Source organism: Mustela putorius, unplaced genomic scaffold (genome assembly GCF_011764305.1).
Source record: "Mustela putorius furo isolate JIRA1106 unplaced genomic scaffold, ASM1176430v1.1 tig00000813_pilon_pilon_pilon, whole genome shotgun sequence".
NCBI classification, from domain to species: Eukaryota; Metazoa; Chordata; class Mammalia; order Carnivora; family Mustelidae; genus Mustela; species Mustela putorius.
In genome coordinates this window covers 7,216,799-7,235,257 of record NW_025421485.1, presented here as the reverse complement: position 1 = coordinate 7,235,257, position 18,459 = coordinate 7,216,799, and positions in this window count along the sequence as shown.

Here is an 18,459-nt window from a genome sequence, read left to right as displayed (position 1 = left end):
TGTTCTCCTATTTTTCTATCCAGTTGACAGTGCTGACTGGAAGTAGGCTCTGTATTTTTGTTAGGAAACTCTTTTATTAACAGACAGCTCTAAAGGAATACATAAAACAGAAGCCCCTTTCCAAATGAGAATTACCTTCCTTTAAAAAAACAGAAGGGATTTATATTTACATTAAATAAACCATTTGTCCTTGGGAATTTTCATTATCATTATAATGATGTGTCTTTTTAATCAATAATATAATATTTATTTCTATTTGTTATCTTCTTGTATTTTTCTGATCCTTATCTCAGAAATATTTAAAAATTTTCTTGTTGTAGGTCATATATATCCTAAGTTTATTCTTAAGTTGTTTTGTTGTTTTTGTTCATGGGTTTTATTTCTTCCACTGTGTGTGTGTGTGTGTGTGTGTGTGTGTGTGTCACATGTAAATAGATGTATTTACTAATGGAAGCTATAATAACCCCCTTCTTCATTCTATATTGCATATATCCCTAGCATTAACTAAATTTTCTTCCTGTCTGTTTATGGTATTTTTCATTTAGGAATATAATCACATCATTCATCAAGAGGCACTTCTATTGCTTGCTTTTAAAGTGTTATATCACTGGTTTCCTTCTCTTATCTAGCTGCGCAGGCCAGTTTCGGGAAGCCATCATGAGCAAATACTGACTGGGTTCAGGGGACAGAAAAATAAATGAGATGTTCGAGGTCCCTGTCTTCAGGGGTTTGAATATGAGGTTGGAACTTAAAGAGCCTGAACAAAGGTTAAGACTGTCACTTGCCCACCTTTGTTTTTCTGTGTAGCACACTTTGCAACCTGTCATTTATTGCCTAATTGCTTAGGAGTTTTGGTTTCTCTCTCCCATAAATATGCACTCTCCTGGGGCAATGATTCTGTGTTTGAGGTCATCACCGTCTCTGAAGGGCCTAGAAAATGTAGGCATTTCCTCAATATTTGGTGATGAATGAAGACAGAGGTGGGCAAAGTAGAGTCATGAGCCAAATCCCGCCCGGGGGGCAGCTTTTGTAAATCAAGTTTTAGGGGAACACTTCTTTCCCCACTGCTTTGCACATTTTCTGGGATTACCTTTGTGCTGGTGGGCAAAGTTGAATGACTGCTTCAGAAACTCTGCAGTTCACAAAACCTTAAACAGTTACTGTCCCCTGATAAAAAAAAAAAAAAAAAAAAAAAAAAGTCCAGTGACCTCCAGGCTGAAGAACAGAGATCTGAAAACAAGCTCTTGCTTCATAACAAGCCCCTGGAATCAAATTCAGTTGCAATCTGGGAGAATGATGTGTTTTACTCCCAGTGTAATCAAAGGTGACAGAACCTGCTTTCTTTCCACCAAGGATTCCACAATTTTCCCGCTCAGTTCGAGGGCCAGCTCAGTTTCCTCAGGGGAGTGCTGCCTCTGGCGCGGCACAGCCTCACTGTGCTGCTGCCCGGTGAGCAGGGACGGAGGGAGGACGAGGGCAGGGGCGGTGGAGAAATCCCAGACACTGCCCCCGCCAAGATGGAGGAGCAGCCGGGGCCAGGCAGGGCTCCCACTGCCCTAGGGAACAGGTCCCCTCTCCTCCCCCAGGCCCGACCCCAGGCCACCTCCGGATCCCCAGACCCAGTCTGGGGTTCCCAGCCACCCCCTCTGACCTCCGGGCTCCCAGGCCCTCTCCTGGGCCCCCCGGCAGCCCTGGGTTAGCTCCACCAGGGATCCAGTAAATGTCACTCCACAGTTCGCCCCATGACCAAATTAGTCCTCGCCTGTGTCAGCGGCTGTCTGGCAGCCATCACTTGCTAGCAGGGCTGCGTGGCCGGGGAAGCCTGTTTACTCCGAAACAGCACAGGCCTCGTGCTTCTGAGGAAGCCCAGACCCCAGGCGGAATTCAGGAGGGACGGGCCAAGCTAGGCCTGCTGGCTTCGCTACCAAATAAGGCCGCTGGTGAGCTGGGCGCCGCTCAGGTCTGGGCTCCGTGGGGGAGCACCTCCAGCCCTGGGGTAGGGGCATGGTGAGGGCTTCAGAGCCTGACCCAAGACCTCGTGCTCTGGAGCCCAGCACTGCGGGCCCAGGGGCCGCTGCACCGCCTTCCCACCGCCGCCCCCTCCCTACGAAGCCTCCTCCCCAGCTGAGACCCACGGTGACTCTACGGGCGCAGCAACCTGGGCGCACCAGGCCTCCTCCCTTGCGCCATGCTGCCGCCCCGTCTTGGCTCCCCCGAGGGCTTTACCCCTCATTCACACTGACAGGGAGTCAGCGAATCGACTCTGCTCGGGGATTTACAGCATTCGTCCACAGTGAGGAGACCGAGAATATGAGCACCACACACACGTATCACACAAACACAACATACAGACACACACACCACGTACATATACATACCACACACCCACATACACGTACATACATGCCACAGACCCAGCCATGCCCTACACATGTGCATTCCACACACACCACATATACCGCACACATGAACACACCACACACAGCACATAGACATGCCACATACACACACCACATAGGTACACACATGCATACCGCATGCATACACACACATGCATACCACAGCACAGATACATAGAGCACATACACATACCCCACATACATACCATATCTGGGCACGCCACACACACATTACAGATGCAGAGACTACACGTGCACACACACACACCCACGAGCACGCATGCACACGCACACACACACAGCACGGATAGGTGCATCTCTGTCTACCACTCACCCTGCCTAGGGGCCTGGAGGGCAAGGGCTGGAAACTGTGGTCTATGAGAAGTGCTGAGTTCAAAGCCAGAAGAGTACACCTGCCCTGTAAGTCAGGCAAGTGGGTCCCAAACCCCAGTGGGGAGTAAGGAGCAGAAGCGGTCAGTTAGTCCTGAGAAACAGGGCCTGTGTTCCAGAACACCTTGCACTTAGCCGCAGAGGAACATTCACAGTGAACTCGGCACCTGCTACATCGGTCAGCAGCGTGCCTTGGATGTAGCAGTCGGCCGGGGTCTTTAAGAAAGGATGAACCAATGCCCAGATGAGCAAATAACCAAATTCACACTTTACAGGGTGGACAGCTAAGGCAAAACTGAGCTTTAATCGGTCTGCGTGTCCCTGTTTTATGTGGCTCCAGCAGAGAGCTACATAACCCAACCAACTATCCTATGCAAGAAACATCAAGATCTCCCTCCGATTAATTCCCCGAAAAGTGCGCCCCCAACGATGTGTCAACATTCAAGGCCAAAGCTAAGACACTTGGGCAGGAATAGACGAAAAGTGAACTTGGCTATGGCTCAGTGAGGTGCAGGCGCACATCTGCCAACTGCTTCTGTTTGCTCAAAGATGGAGAAATAGAAGACCCATTGTGAAGCTGTGAAAAAAATTCATGAGATGACAAAAAGGCAAAACCTCAGGTGAAGTAATACTTTGCCTTTAACATCGGCAGCTCCGCAGGTGCGAGTGAAGGGACTGCACACACACAAACGCTCTGCATTTACACATCGCTTGAACTCAGCTTGCGAGGGAAGGTTAAATCATGTCAGTGACATTATTTAAATGCAAAAACAAGAGCTATAGCAAAGGCTGCAAGAAACTCCAACTACTGCCCTGCCGACTGTGCTTTTTCTCCCAAATGCTACAGTGAAAACAATGGAAAGAACAGGCACTTTAGAATGGTGAGGAAAGCCTGAATTCCGGGTGAGGATACTGTGGCAGAGCTCGGGCCTTCATTCCAGAGCACTGCAGTGACTTTGATCCGTGTCACCCGAGTAGGGGCAAGTAAGCACCCTTGAGGACCCGGTCTTTCTCAGAGACTGGTTCCCCACAGTCAACAGGTGCGGGGTCCAGGACTCCAGCCCACCTCTCCCCCTTCCAAGCCCGTGCTCTCCCCAGTTCCCACCACTTGCCTGGAAAGGGGGAGGAGGTCAGACTGGCCAGTCCCTACTGGGGAAAGACCCGTCCTCTGAGGGCACAGCCTCCTCACTATGAAACTCCTTCTGAGTTATTCTACAGTTGACTTTGTCTTTTAATTTATATTGCTATGGAAGCAAAACAAAAACTTACAGAGAGAAGGTAATAAAATTGTCAACTCCGGAGCCAAGCACTGCACTAGAAACCACGAATTACTTCCTTCATCATTCCGTCTGTTGGCTCACCCTCGCTCGTGCCCATTTCACAGACGGTGAAGGTGAGCCCAGGGAATGAGGGAAGTAATGCCTACGAGTCCAAAGCCAAGACTTTCTCTGTTGACCAGTGGCTTCCTTTTCACATACCCTTTTAAAATATATTTGTCAGCTGCGATGTTGGACTCTGAGAGCCACACTTTCTCTCCTTCCAGAACACCTTCTCGTAAGACTTAAATAGCCAGCACATCTCACTTCCCCACCGGAATCAGACAGTAAGGAGCTTCCCCATAAAAGGCATTCTCTCCATAACCACAATTGATGATTATAAGCGCAACACATCTAAATTTCTGTTTTGATGCCTTGTTTCATAAACAATACAAGGTACTTCATGAACTGCCAGACTATTTATTTAATAAATAACATTATCCTATGGGCCATTCTAATGCACTTCACATGCATTAAAGCCTTTGTCTTCTTAATGACTGCATAATATACTTACTATCACTATTCTCATTTTACCAGTGAGGACACTGACACCCAGAAACACCCCGTGAATCATTGAAGACGGCACAGCTAGTAATCCCATGCAAATCCAGCCCAGAGTCTGGGCTTGGGAGCCCTTCCACTGTCCCTCTATCTTCCGTAGAAATCTTAATACCATACGGCACACATATAGTAGCCTTCCTAAATGGAGAGCAGTGATCCTTGAACCTAGCTGAGCCTTCTTCCATTTCTAGGCCATCTAGGGGAGTTCAGAACGTCGCATCCCCTAGACGTTGCCCTGTAGTGCCCTCAGAGATAGTAAATTGCAAGGAATGACTGTCCCCTCGTCTGGCCCCAGATCGCTGCTCTCATGGAGTCCTTTCAAATTTGTACAGCTCTTCGAGGTATTCCTTCTGCTCTCTTCTGTCACTAGCTAGGGATGCTAGCGTATTAGTATACCCTATCTGTGGCTTTGCTTTATAATAATGATCTGGCCATGTGTCCCAGTGCAGATTCTCTTGCACTGACACAGTAAATGCATGAGCTTTGTGACAGTAATGTGCTTCCCGTAGGACTTTTGTTTGATGGCACTTCTCAGCGAGATGTGGCCTTATTTAGACAGCTCCATAAGGGGCTCCCTGAATCAGAGTCCTCGGAGGAGAGGCATGTCAGTCTCCTGGGGAGGGAGACTCCGTGGAGCTTGGCTGTTGGAGGAAGTCACCGCAGACACAGATCTGGCATTGTCAAGGCCTCTAGGACACAGTCATCTCATTATTGTGGAATGTCCCTCCCTGCCAAGCCCCAAGTCCTAGAGCAGCTGAAACTTTCACATAGAGAAGAGCAGAGACTCCCACAGAAGAAAAGAAGCAGAGCCGATGTTTGATGTAGGCTTTTGACAATTTAAATTGGGCAAAGTTTTTGGTTTCATCGATGCTGCTAAAAACCACATTTCCCATGGTTGATCTGAACTTTGACTCAGAGCCTAAATACTTGGCAGAGGCGTGGCTGGCTCTGAGGTCTCACTTGGCAGCAGCTTCCTCTAACCATGGGGCCTGCAGCCTGCCATCCTCCCAGGTGTGGGTTTCAGGCCCAAAGTCAATAACCGCCCAGAAGCCCCTCTGGGTCACAGTACAGTGGTGGTTCTCAGAGAGGGTTCCCTGGACCAGCTATGCCAACATCTCCCAGGAATCTGCTGGACAGGCGAACTCCCAGGCTCCACCCCGGACCTGCTGAACCAGAACTTCTGGGGATGGGCTCCCACGACCCGTCCTTTAACAAGTGCTACAGGGGATCTTGAAGCCCCGTGGGTTTGAGAACTGCTGTAGTAGGAAAAAGAAATCAGACAAAGAGCCAAAGAAAACAAACCAGCACAGCTCATGAGCCATCACCGTGCAGGTTAATGTGCAGTGAAGGGGACAGATGTCCCTCTTGTCTAATTCTGTCCCAGACCAGTAGCGCCTGACAGGTAGAGTAGATACAGAGAATACTGGTCCACCAATGGGCAGACCCAAATGCATCCAGAGCTCGTGCCATACACTTCTTGGTGAGAAAGGCAGGAAGGGCTTTGCAGAAGCCTTTACCTTCCCCAACTTCTTCACTCACACGCTGATGACTTGGTTCTGTGGGAAGAACCGTGTGATAGTTAGGAACAGAGTTTTTGGGAGGGACATGCTATTGGGTGTCAAGGAAAGTCAGTTTGGCCAATAAACATCACCCCGAAAGGAGAGGTCCACTCTGTCACCTTCCATGGCCTTCGGATCAGTTCGTGTGAAATGCCTCTCGCTGCTACTCAGGAAGATAATCACATCAACCAGCCAGATGGAGAGGTGAGCAAGTGAAGACTGCCAGGGGACGAGCTGCAGTCCCGGGCTGCAGGGGAGACCAGGGGACTGTCTGGATTAAGCTAAAACAAGGCATATTAGCCTAGAGTGGTGTTGTCTAAAATACCAGACCGTGTGGCGTAATATCAGGAATTCGTTGCTCATAAGGCTGAAGGCTGGAAGTCCAAGATCAAGGTATCAGCAGGGCCACCTTCTCCCAGTGTCCTGACATGGCCCTTCCCCTGTGAGCCCCACAGGTGTCTCTGCCTCTTCTTACAGGGACACCAACCATCTTCAATTAAGACCTGGTTCTCAATCTGGTTTGTTTGTTTGTTTGTTTAATCAGAGTCAAACTAAGACTCTGCTTTATACAGAGCCAGATCCAATCTACTCTCATGAGTAGCCTTAACCACCACCTTAAAGGCCCAATCTGCAAATACAGTCACCTTAGGAGCTAACGTTTCAATCCCTGAATGGGGGGGGGGGGTACAGAATTCTGTCTGGGTCAGAAGGAATGGCAGGTGTCCTAAAAGAACACTAGATAACAAAGCACCGGTGAGGTGAGTGCAATGGGAGCCGAGTCCTGGTTTCTCCTCAGCCATCACCCCCTCAATGTCTCCTCCTGCCTCAGACCGCCTGATTGGCAGGAAGTCTGCTTCCCCCTCTGCCTCTGTCCCCTCCACCCCTGCTCACTCACTCTCTCTCTCTCTCTCAAATAAATGAATAAAATATTAATTTAAAAAAACCTCTGAATGAGGTGAAAAGAAAGGAAAATAGTAAGGTAGGGCTGTGGAAGAAATGATTGCAGTACAGAAAAATTAAAGCTGGGGGAGTTTACAAAAATGGGAGAGTATCCACCATCGGTCTGAGGCCCTAATAACTAAAGCAATGGGAAAACATAACCGTTATAAAGTCTGGGCTGTGCATGGGATCAACAGCAGACTCTGTGAGAATTTATTATGTTCACTCTTGTCCCCTCAAGTCCCAACACTCTTCACAGTCCCTGGCACATAACCCAATAAAATGCCTGCTGAAGACGCAGCCCACAGAACTTGGGACTCATCTTCCTAATCGTACGAGCAAATTCCTTATAATAAATCTCCTGCTCTATGTATAGATACATTTGCCTCCTATCAGTTCTGCTTCTCTGGGGAACACCGACTAACACAATGAGTTCAATCACTTTTTAGCACTGAGGGTGGAGGGAAATTTCTCCGGCGACTCTAAAAGAACACATAGTCATTACCGAAATGTGTGCTAATGACATTGTTCTAGTACATTCGAAAGTAGTAGCAGATACTTTCTCAATGTTTAAGGTGCATATAAACGCCACCAGGTGATTCAAATGAAGACTGAGAGGTAGGCCTGGGCGGGGCGTGAGAGTCTGCTCTTCCAACCATTTCCAACCACCCCCTGCTCCTAAACCCACACCAAGAGCAGTGAGCTCTTAGAGTATCTCTCAAGGCCAGTGAGGGGACAAAGATGAAGAATCCATAGTCGTGCTCTCCCGAGGGGAGCCACCTCGCCTGCAGCCCCCAGCCCCGGTGTGGACGGCCACCGTAGCCGACGCTCACTGTGTGGTGCCTCCCTGCCCAGTGCCCCGGACGTACTTCCTGTTCTTTCCCGGATCACAGCAAAGCCTGGGACCACTCAGCTCTGTGTGTGTCTATACATCTACATCTAGGCTCCTCAGGGGTCTTCTTGGACGGCATCCGTATCCTAGCTCTAAGTATGCTACGGACACATGGTTTCTTTCTTCTTTTCCATCCATCCAATCTAATCTGTGTTCTGTTTCCCAAGATATCTCAAAATATCTGGCCCACCGCTGGCTCCCCTTCTTATTCTTAAGCTACACTACATGGTGTCTGCTAATTCCCTGGGGACTTGGGGAAGGAGAAAGCTGTTGCAATGTTCAGTTCACGTTCTTGATCCAGAAACCTAGGGCATTTTCAAAGACCCTTCAAGCAGTTCTTAAATATTATGCTGACCCAACAGAGAACGTGTTGCCAAACGGAGAATCTTGTGTATTTGGCTGCTTCTTCACCAGAGCTCTGAACGAGGGTGCACAATGACCTAACAAGACTTACAGACTGCTTAAAGATCCTTTCTATTGAAATTTAACATGCATGTAGAAAAGCAATATGAAACTAGCAGGGCTCGGCTCCACGGACGTCACAAAGGGAATGCAGGCAGGTAAGCAGCACCCGGAGGAAGACAGGAGTGTCATAAGCAGCAGGTCAGAGCCCCGCCCTGTCCGGACTGTGCCCCATCTGCTCCCTCCTCCCACAGGCAACCCCAGCTCTACCTCCACTGCACACAGGAGTGCGCGTGTGGAAATGGAATCGAACAGCCTGTACTCCTCTGTGTCTGGCTTCTTTTGCTCAGCATTATCTCTGTAACAGACACCTGTGTTTCATGTATAAATTTGTTCCTTCTTATTTCTGTAATTAATGCACAAATTGATCACAATTTATCTGTTCTAGTCTTTTAAAAATGGCTTTATTGAGAAATAATTCACATAGCATATGATTCACCCACTTAAAGTGGAAAATTCAATGACTTTTAGTGTATTAACAGGCTGTGCAACCATCACCAACATCTAATAATCTAATTTTGGAACGTTTTTTGTTCTAAAAGAAACCCAGGGACTCAGCGTCCATTTCCCTGTGCGTTCCTCCCCCAGTCAGCCCCGAGCAGCCACTGGTCGTCCTTCTGCATCTGTACACTCACCTATCCTGGGCTGCATGTAAATGGAATCAGACAGGATGGGTGTTTTGTGACATGACATAATAATTCCGAGGTCTGCTGTAGCATGGATCAGTGCTTCATTTCTTTTCATCACTGAATGTATTCCATTGTACAGATGGACCACTTCTCACTGATTCGTTCAACGGTTGATTAACATTTGGCTTGTTTCTGCGTCTTGGTTATTATGAGTCATGCTGCAATAGGCATATGTGCGTACGGGTGTGTGTTTTCATTTCTCTCAGGGAGACACCTCGAAGGAGGCCTGATGGGACGCGTGGTGACCCTGTGTTAAACTCTGAGGAGCTGCCAAACTGTCTAACAATCTTCCATCCTGCCGGTGATGTATGAGGATTTTTGGTTTGTCCATCTCCCAACCAACACTTGGTGTTCTCTGTCCTTGGCATTACAGCCCTTCGGGGGGGCGTGAAGCCCCTTCCACTGTGCTTCGCAGTCTCCTCTTCCTGATAACGAATGATATGGAGCATCTTTTCCTACATTCATTGGCCATTGGTATATACCCTTTGGAGAAATATCTATTCAAATACTTTGCCCCGTTTAAAAATTGGTTGTCTTGTACTTGTGAGTTCTTTATGTATTCTGGATACAAATCCTTCAGTAGTTACATGATTCTCACATGTTTTCTGCCATTTTATGGGTTGTTTTCGTACCTTCTTGGTGGTCGTGTCTGGATTACAAAGGTTTTTAGTTCTTATGTAGCCCAATTTAACTATTTCCTCTCCAATCACTCAAGCTTTTGGTGTCTTACTTAAGAAACCATTATGTAATCCAAGGTCACTAATATATAGTCCTATCTTTTAAAAGAATTTTATAACTTTAGTTTTTATATTTGTGATCCATTTTAAGTTCATAGTTTTTTGTATGGTGTGAGGTGAGGGTCTAAAGTCATTCTTTTGCATGTACATATCCAGTTTTCCTGATTCTATTTGTTGAAATGACTATTTTTCCCAAATGAATGGTCTTGGGATCCTTATCCTAAATCACTTGACCAAAGACCTGTGGGTTTTTTTCCTGATTCTCAGTTCTATCCCCTTGATCACGTGCCTGTCCTTATACAACTACCACACTGTCTTGAAGACTGTATCTTTGTTCTGGGTTTTGAAATTAGTAATTTTGAGTCTCCCAACTTTGTTCTTTTTCAAGATTGTTTTGGCTATTCTGGGTCCTGTACATTTCCATATAAATTTTAGGAAAAGCTTGTCAATTTTTGCAAATATGGCATCTGGGATTCTGAAAGGTTCAATTGAATCTGTGGATGTATTTTGGAAGTCTTGCCATATTGACAATATTAAATTCTATAATGTGGATATTTTCCTTTTATTGGATTTTTATTTCATTACTATTTTGCAGTGCTAATATGTAAGACTTTCATTTCTTTTGTTATGTTTATTTTTATTTTATTCTTCTTGATGCTATCATAAATGGTGTCACTATCTTAATTTTATTTTAAGAATACTCATTGCTAGTGTACCGAAGTGAAACTGAGTTTTGCATACTGATCTTGTGTTTTGCAGCATTGCTGAATTTTTATTAGTTTATTAATAGATTTTTAGTGGATTCCTTGGGATTTTCTTAGGATATTTATAATAACATGCCCACTGAAAGAAGAGTTTGACTTTTCCTTTTCCAATCTGGAGGGTCTTTTTCTTCTTTTTTCTTTCTTTTTTTTTTTTTAATTGTATAATTGCCCTGACTAGAACCTTCAATGAAATGTAAAATAGATTTGGCAAGAGTGGGCATCCTTGTCTTATTTCTGATCATTAGTGAAATTTTAAATCTGGTTTATTATGCTTTCCAACTCTCGGTCTTTCTATAGCTCCTTTTTACTGATACTCAATATCAGTGTCATCTTACTTTCCTTCAATTTTTAAAGCATAGATTCCTGACAATATTTATAACATCTGCTTTGAAGTCTTTCTCTGCCAAGTTCACCTTCAAAGGCAGTTTCGGAATGCCTGCTTTCTCTCTCCTCTGTGTGTGGATCATACATCCCAGTCTGTTTGCATGTCTCATACTTTTCACTGGGAACCTGTACATTTTGTAGGTAATGCACTGTGGTCACTCTCTAGATGAAGGAGGAGGCCGTTCTTTGCCTGGTCATTTGTTTCTTCATGGACTTGGCTGAAATGAAATCTATTACATCTACTTCCTTTGCAAAGCAGTTTCTCTTGTTCCTGCTCGGATTTCCCCCCCCCCTTTTTTTTTTTAAATTCTTTTAGCCTTGCTACCTAGAAGCCTCACTTCTGGGCCAGCATCAACTCTTTATTAGTCAAAGGTTGTGCGTAAGTACCCTTACAGAGGAATATCTTTATCCTTGGTCACTGGATGATTGTATGCTTTGAGGTTGCTATCAATTTAGGGAGTTTGGATTTTTTGTCCCCTGCTCTCCAGGGACTGGTAGCTTGGAGATCCCCTTTTATGATAAACCCCGAGACAGTGCAGCTTTGGACATCCATACAACCCTCCAAGCTGCCAGGACTGAGTGAGGTTTCAGTCTTAAGCCTGGCTTTCTAGCTGAGGTCCCTCGACAGGCTCTGCTTCCATCAGTGTTCAGGCAGAGCTCATGGTGAAGTCTCTTGGCCAGTGAGGCTTTTCTGCTGGTTGTTGACAGGTCTGGGATGCCTTCAAGGGGATGCCTGCAAGTCTACTGCACGTCCTGCCGCTTCTGACTGGGTGCAGTCTAGCACATGCTCCCGGTTCCCCTGACGCCCAGAGCTGTCTCTGATGCTGAGAGCGTTCTTCGTGACCATCTCTTTGCCTGATTCTTCCCATTAAACTGGCTCCTCTGCCATTTTACAGGCGTCTTAGAGCTAGCAGCCCACTCTTCGTTACTCTCCACCAAGATCTCCATTCTTTTCAACAATACCCTTGGGAATGGATTTCTCCCATCCTATTCCAAATAGTCAGCCTCCTCGTGCAGAGCTATGGAGCGCTTTTTCTTTATGACCAGCCTTTCCCCATAGACAGAGCCCCTGGATCACTCAACCAGCACGGCATGCAGGAGTCCACTTCTCCCAGAGTCACACCTCTATTTACAATGGGCACTTGGGAAGGGCGACCTCTATTTTTTCTTGGCTTGCCCTTCCAGATGTGGAACACTTTCCCTGCAAGCAAGCTGGGGCAGGGGCTGCAGAAGTCCCAGGAGTCCCATCTGCTTCAACTGGGTGGGGGGAAAGATAGATGGGTCATCTCTGTCCCCGCCCCCCGCCCCCCCGCCCCCCCCCCCCCGCGCGCCACCGACTGTAACACAGGGCTGGGGATGAGAAGAAACCCTGCTGTCTGCCCAGCTGAGGAGCTGGGGAAGAGGGAGCCCCCTTGTAGCTGCCCTGGCCCACAGGAGCGCTTCTACAGCATGGAATGGGGGAAGGGAGGTTAGTGAAGCAGGTAGTGGCGCAAATGGCACATGGAGATTTAGGTTTTCTTGAATTAATTTTTGCCCATTTACTGTGTGTGTCTGCTTAGGACAGATTCCAGAGAGTTTAAAGGATTGTTTTCTGATGTGATTTTAACCAGTTAGTTGTCACTTTGCTGGAGGGAAGTCGTGCTGAGCTCCACGCTCCCTGCCTGGTCATTCTGGAGGTCCCACCTCCTCTCTTCAAGTGTCCTGGGTGGATACCTGGGTTGCTTCAGGCTTGGCACTATCATAAAATGACACTTCTAGGGCCAGCCTTGCGCGCGTCATCCATAACGGAGACACCCCTTTCTAGGGGTGTGCTAGGTGCAGAATCCCTTGGTGATGGGGCGGTGGCTGTGAAGCTTTAATGGTCAATATTACCCACATGCTTAAAAAACTACCCATGATGCTCCCAGGAGAGCCTGATTTATCAATCTTTTTGCCATAGTATTTTAGTGGATTAAAAACGTTTGAAAAATATGAATATTCAGTTGTGAACCAAAATTTTAAAAGTGAATAAAAGAAGAGAATCAAAAAATATATTTCTATTTTTTAGCATATTCTATTTTCAAAGTGAAAAAATGTCATTTATAGTTTCTGCATCCAAATGCCTGTGTGCCATATACCCAGCACAGAGTGAGCCCAGCAGAAACATTCCCCTCTCCGTCAAAATTCAGCCTGTGACATAAACTGGACCGTGGTGGGACAGCCTCGTCCAGCAGTCTGCGCGCATCTGTGCTCCGGGCCCCGCCTGTCATCGTGGGCTCTTGGGCTTCTCCCCAGTCCTTGCTCTTCATTCTCGTCCACATTCTCTCCTCTTTCCAGAGTCCCCAGATTTGGCTCCCTTGGTCACACCTGAGCTGTTTTTCTTCCAGCGATGACAAGACCCCCCTCGCCAGCTTGGACTCGTGGTGCCCCTCAGACGTGTAAGGACATTCTGGTTCTTCCCACTCCTGCTGCCATCTGTGGGGGACTCACGGGCATGATGGTAGTTGGCTCCCCAGCATCTATTCTAATGTCTCCTGGATGCAATGCAAGTTGCGAGAACTGAGCTCAGATCGAGTTGTGGGAATGATTAGTGTAAGAGCAACGCCATCTCTTTTGCCAATTAGCTGATTCATAATAAACATGGGACAAATTTCAGGCAACTTGTGAGGAAAAAATTGAGAGGCTTCTTAAGAAAGTCTATAGTCTCTCTCTCACGCAGTGTGTGTGCGTGTGAGTGTGCATGCGTGCGAGTGTGCGTGTGTGTATCTCACTCTCCCTCTTCCAATGGATATAAACAAGGAGCAAAGCCCCAGTGTTCTGACAGCTGTGTTTAAAGCTCAGACAGGAGGAGGCTGCAGTCACTCACATGGACATCAGAGCAGAGACTAGAGAAAACTTAAGCCTCATTTGTGAGCTGAAAACACCAACAACCAACCCTGAAGTTTCTTCTCTCTCTGAAGATAGTTATTTGAGATTTTAAAAATTGCTCACGGTTTAATCCTGTGTAAACCAGTTTTTTTTTTTTTAATTGCCCACAGTCAAAAGGGTCTTAGTAGAGTAGTTAACTTCTTTGAGTTTGAACAGTTTTTCCATAAGTAGAAATGAATTGATGGCTGCCTCATAGAATTTTTGTAAATTATTTTGTAAAAATTACATTACAAGGCACATGGGGGAATCCCTTGCTAAAACACCTGACATGTGGGAAAGGCATGTTCATTTTTGATACATGAGGGAAGGAAGAGAGGAAGGAATACATGAATAAAACTCTGTTGTGACAGAAAGAGCAGTAGAAGGAGCTGAGTCACAATTCTGCTAGAACATAAGCTCCAAAGGTTGGGGTTCCTTGTCTTTCTTTTTTTTTTTCTGCTCCCTCACATACCCCCAAGCATCTAGACCAGCACATGACACATAGTAGGCAGTAAACATGGATGTGGCAGTTACTAGGCTCATGAGGTCAAGAATGAAGCTAAGTTTGTTGATTCAACCAGCTCTAAAATGTACCTACGATGGGTCCCACACTGTGTAAAGACCAGGCACCCAGTGTGGATAAGCCAGTCCTGTCAAACTTCTTGCCAAGCAGGGAAAGATGTGTCCAATGGTTCGGTGGAAGAGAGGGTACAGTGAGTCACATAAAGTGTCTGTCCACACAAAAGAGGACAGACCAAAGACACCTGAGGGTCCACGGAGACTGCCCAGAAATGAGACCTAAAGAATGAACAGTTCTTCTGCAGGAGGTAAAGAAAATGCAGGCTTTGTGCACTTCAGAAGCAACAGGTACAAACTATCCGCCGGGTGATTGTTAAAGGTGTGATTCAGGCATGTTTGAGGATGGCGGGAGGGGAGACAGGACAGGGAAGTACTAGTGCTTAAACTGTGAATCCTAAGCCAGTGACTTCAGTTTTCTTCATTAAGAAAAGTGGGAGCTTTGGAACAATTTCAGATTCTACGATGGTCCGGTCTGTGGAGGAACGTCATTCTGGATTTGGCCTGCTCTGTGTGGGTGGGCGACATGTCAGCTTGGAGGGGTCGTGAGGGTACCCAGTACCTCAACTGGGGGCAAAGTCAAAATAAGGCTGAATCCTCAACTTTGTTCTCAGAGAAAGAGCACAAAGTGAATCTTCCGCATGTGAAGAAAGAGTCAGAGTCGTCTGTTGCCTTTGGCTTCTCTCAAAGGAAAGCGGTCCTAGCAGCACTGGCTTCTTCACTCTGGGGCCAGGTCTTCAGTCACCTCCACAGCCTGCTTGTCAGGATCAGTGATCAGGGACCGGGGAGCATTTGGTCCCTACACGCCAAGTCCCTCAGTGATGCAACCAACACGGGTCAGTGCAATGTTCAGAAATGAAAATGAGATTCATGAGTCTCTTCTACAACAGAAACAAGCTAGGGATTATTTTTCAAGTTAAAAAAGGTGTTTTGTATGACAAGGAAGAGAAGGTGCTTCAAAATTGCAATAGAAAAGAGGAATTTACATATTAACATCTTGAGGAAAAACATTAACATTTCTGTTTCTGGTGCTGTGTTAAGCCCTTCAGACACCACCATCTCCTGAAACCTACGGTAGTCCTATGAGACAGTTCCTTTTATCTCTGTCTTACAGATGAGAAAGCTGAGGTCCAAAGGTCATAACTTAGCCAACGTTACACAGGCTACACCCAGCTCGAAGCAGGTTGGTCGGACCGAGCCACTTTCATCATGGTTCAGGGACAGAATCCTTCATTTGTGATCAAAAGATACAAACACCATTTGATAACCATCAGCCTGAGTTGAATTAAAATATCCTCCACCTTTCCTTTCTTCATCCCTCAAGTCCACACTAGGATAACATCCGCAGCCCATTGCCCAAGTTTTCTTTGAGGACTACATGAGAGATGATGTCTATCAGATGTCTTGAAAATAACCAAACACGGCATTCTATCTGGTGCTTTATTCTGGTCCATGATACTCGGGACCTGGCTTGGTGCTGACTTTAGTAAGCAGAGACCTCCAGAAAATAATGAGCCTTCCTCTGCAACATAAAATTAGGGAAGACTCAGCCCATGCCCAAAGGCAGAACATGAGGCCTAGACATTTTCCTCTGCTGGGAATGACAAAAGCCGACACTGTTTATCATACTTTAAATCTTTTTCTTTTCATGCATGCCAGAAGTGCTTTTGCAAAGTTAGGTTTCATCTTCAGTGCTGTTGGTGATACTCAAAATTAGTTACCATAGAATACAAGTAATTCCTGTAAACCACTCAACCTCAACTATGTTAGCAAGGCCCCATTCTTCATAACTATTGCACGTTGATTGTTCTCATGCTTGCTGCAGAAGATTTTAATGTGCACGACATTTTAATGTACAATTATAGTAGAAAGAAAGTAACCTAAGCTATTAGGAGAACAGAGCTTTAGATTTTTCCTTTTTCCTGAGGTTGGATCTATAAAGAAAGAAGCTGCTTCAAGGGGGCCCTAGAGGGAAAGCCAGCAGCATGGCTAGCCCCCCCCCCCCAGTTCCGCCAGACCATTACAAAAGCCCACATGGCCTGAGCCGGGCCAAGAGTAAGCACACATGCCTCTGAACACGAGTGATAGAGACATGGCCAGGCTGACTCGCCTTTCTGAGCTCTGGCGTGGGCTTTTGTGTCCACCTCTTCTGTTGTTCTGGGAGGACTGAATGGTTTTCCTGCCTTAGCTCCTTCACAGTGTCATCCTGGGAAAGTCACTTCCCTTCAGAGATTCAAATAACACCCCCCTAACAAGGGTTTTCATCATCTGCCACGCCTCCAGGAAGTCCCTTCCAAGTGAGACCTCCACAGAGCTTCTGAGCCCCTGGGAGGCCTAACTGGGCCATACCAGAGCTTCTCACTGCTCTGCTCACCAAACCAACATTTCTCCTCATACCCTTGCTCAGCCAGCTTCAATTCAGCCTTGGGGACTTGGCTCAGGTGTGCGTTGCCCGAGGAGGCTTCCTCTGAGACCCTCGAGTGGGCTTAGGTAGACCAGCTCTCTTGACATGTTATTTGAATTTTCACTATTGTAACTGTCCATTAGAGCCACATGCCTCTCTGTCCTACTGAACTTTCAGCTCACCTTGAAAAAGAAAAGTTCTTTGACAATCTTAACACACTTCTGTTATCCGAGAGCCATACCCCCATGGCATGATGGTGCTTATTAATTGACTGATTAATTAAATCAGAAATTGTAAAGATTGGAGCATTATCTTTCCAAAGGTCACCACTCTGTTTCATGCGGCCATTCATATTCATTTAGCATCAAGATTAGTAGGAAGTGCAAAGGTATGGTATCAATGAAATGCTGTTCGTAGACATTTATGCTGAAACTAGATATTATTATGAACTAATAAAAGGAATGAAAATATGCCGTGCACGCCTCTAATACTTTGCAAACATCAACTCACAACACCTTAACATAGCCTTATGTGGTAAGTGCTATTACTGACCCCAGTTCAGATGAGGAAACATCATATATATGCATATGGATGTGGACACAGATACAGACATAGATGAAGTGACTACTTCAAGGTCAAAGAGGGAAAAAAAGAGCTGGATTCAAATCCAGGTGATCCGTGCTCAGGACCTGTGCCCTCTGCAGCGAGACCAGGGATTTGTATAGTGTCCTTCTCTTTGGCCTCATCAACCTTATTCACACCCCCCTTCTGAGCTATTACCTGGTTTTATCAAAATTATCTGTTTTTGTTTCATTTTACTAGGTTTTGCCTAAAAGACTGTGAGTTCTTAAAGAGTGAAGATCGTATTTCCTGGCACCTTGAAGAGTGCCTGGCACATAATAAGTGGTGTTTATTTTTTCTTTTTCATTTGTTCTTATTTAATGAGTAGAGGACTGAAAATTCCTTGAGTTGTGGCGTCACCATATCCATCTAAAAGAATCTCCAAGTAAATGCTGAAAGCTGTAAATGCCTAAGTGTTCAAACCAGTGCTGCCCTGCTCTGCCCCCAAAGATCCCAGGTATCCAGTGAGATAGTAAAAGTTGTTTCCAAAAAAAGGGCCATTTTGTTCAATGGTTCAGAAATATGAAATGTGATATTATAGTCCCCTTTCATATCGAGGAAATAAATCAAGTCATGGTATGATCCATCCACCAGTGTGGATGCTACGAATGAATTCTCAGCAACAACCTCTCTCAAACCCCCAACGGAATAATTTTAGGGGATATAAAGAGACTTTGAGTTTGCTTCTAAAATTGTAATTCAACAATCATTCTAGGAGCACCAGAAAGAAGAGAGAGCGGAGAAGAAGGAGAAGGGATCTGGAGAAGGTAAAGGAGAGGAAGCTTCCTACAAGGGATGAACACAACGCACACAAACCGGAATGGTCTACGGATCTGGTCCGCGGTTGGAGAGGCTGGGAACAAAGGAGACTGTCCCAGGG